Source organism: Rhagoletis zephyria, unplaced genomic scaffold (genome assembly GCF_001687245.7).
Source record: "Rhagoletis zephyria isolate East Lansing unplaced genomic scaffold, Rhagoletis_zephyria_1.1 Rzeph_scaffold_08220, whole genome shotgun sequence".
Classification (NCBI taxonomy): Eukaryota; Metazoa; Arthropoda; class Insecta; order Diptera; family Tephritidae; genus Rhagoletis; species Rhagoletis zephyria.
This window is the reverse complement of record NW_016165300.1, coordinates 19540-21273: the sequence shown is the minus strand read 5'-3', so window position 1 is coordinate 21273 and position 1734 is coordinate 19540. Positions and strand designations below refer to the sequence as shown.

General features: G+C 42.3%; 1 pseudogene; it reads left to right on the top strand.

Moving 5' to 3' along the window:
• LOC108374872 (ATP-dependent RNA helicase p62-like) lies at window positions 1–1733 on the top strand (annotated as a pseudogene).
• The last annotated feature ends 1 nt before the right edge of the window (window position 1734 follows it).

Here is a 1734-nt window from a genome sequence, read left to right as displayed (position 1 = left end):
TTTCCGAACGCTTTCTAAAAGATGCCAAAAATTTTTTTCTGTGCCGTATTACATTTGTTGGCGAATTTGAGGAAATTTGTGCAAATTAAGAATAAATAGGAGAATAATTTATAAATATTTACTTGCTGATTTGAGAAAACATATAAATACCACGGATAGTGCAGATAATTGATTTGAAGAAATGCCCCAACGCCGGATCGGGAATCGTCGAGAAAATGGTAGAGGGGTGGTGGAGGAGGTAATATGCGTGATGGTGGGCGTGGCAGAGGCGGAGCTGGTAGAGGACGCGACGATGGTGTACGTTCTGGACGTGTAGAGAAGCGCTATGATGATCGTGGTCGTCGGGGTGGCGGTGGAGGAGGTGGTGGTGGTAGTGGTAGCAACAACGATTTTGCCGGTGAGTTAACTGCTATAGAAAAATTTGGTATATACACATGATTCAATTAGCCTGTTCCCGTACTTACGATTTGCAGGATTTGCAGGTTTTACAGGAACAGCTGTTTTCGCCTTTAATAAACCTTATGTGAACGTGGCTACGGGAACGACTTTGGACTAAATCCTGCAAGACCTGCAAATCGTAGACGTTCTGGAACGCAATAAATAATTATACATTAATACATTGCGTTTTAAAATCATTAAAATAAAATTTTAAGATTCTGAAAAATATATGTAAACAAAAGAAAATACAACGGTTTTTAAATTTCTGTGCGTTTGTTTTCTCCATGCACATATCGATGGTCCTGTACAATAACGACACAATTAAAAATTAAAAAAAAAAAACTTACTACTGTTAAGTGGCCCATGCCTCTAGTCCTTGTCGAATCCATGTCTAATCTTTTGTACTTACTTAGACTTAGACAAAGATTAGAGACAAGAGCCACTTAACAGTAGTAACAGTTTAATTTTTTTTAATTTTGAAATGTGTCGTTATTGCACAGGACCATCGATATATCGAATTGTGTTTTTCAGGACTACGCAGCGTAAACTGGTCAGACCTACGCCTGCCTCCCTTCCAGAAAAACTTTTATCAGGAGCATCCAAAAACGCGCAATCGCCCACCACACGAAGTAGAAAGATACCGCACAGCGCACCAAATAACCCTTCGTGGCCCAGCACCCAATCCCATACAATACTTCGACGAAGCTTGCTTCCCCGACTATTGTCTTAACGAAATAAGACGTCAGCGTTATACGGAACCAACGCCTATACAGGCACAAGCATGGCCAATCGCAATGAGCGGATGCAATCTCGTCGGCATCGCTAAAACAGGCTCTGGAAAAACCCTGGCTTTTACTCTCCCCGCTATAGTACACATAAACAATCAGCCCCCGTTGCAACGCGGTGATGGTCCTATTGCATTAGTCTTGGCGCCAACGCGAGAATTAGCACAACAAATACAAACTGTGGCAAATGATTTTGGGTCTAGTGTTTACGTCCGAAATACATGCATATTTGGTGGGGCACCTAAAGGCAAACAAGCAAGTGACCTCGAGCGTGGTGTCGAAATTGTGATTGCAACTCCCGGACGATTGTTGGACTTTTTAGCAACGGGTGTTACAAATCTGCGGCGCTGTACATACTTAGTGTTGGATGAAGCCGACCGCATGCTGGATATGGGATTTGAACCACAAATACGGAAAATACTCGGACAAATAAGACCGGATAGACAAATATTGATGTGGAGTGCCACATGGCCAAAAGAAGTGAGGCAGCTTGCTGAAGATTTTCTTGGAT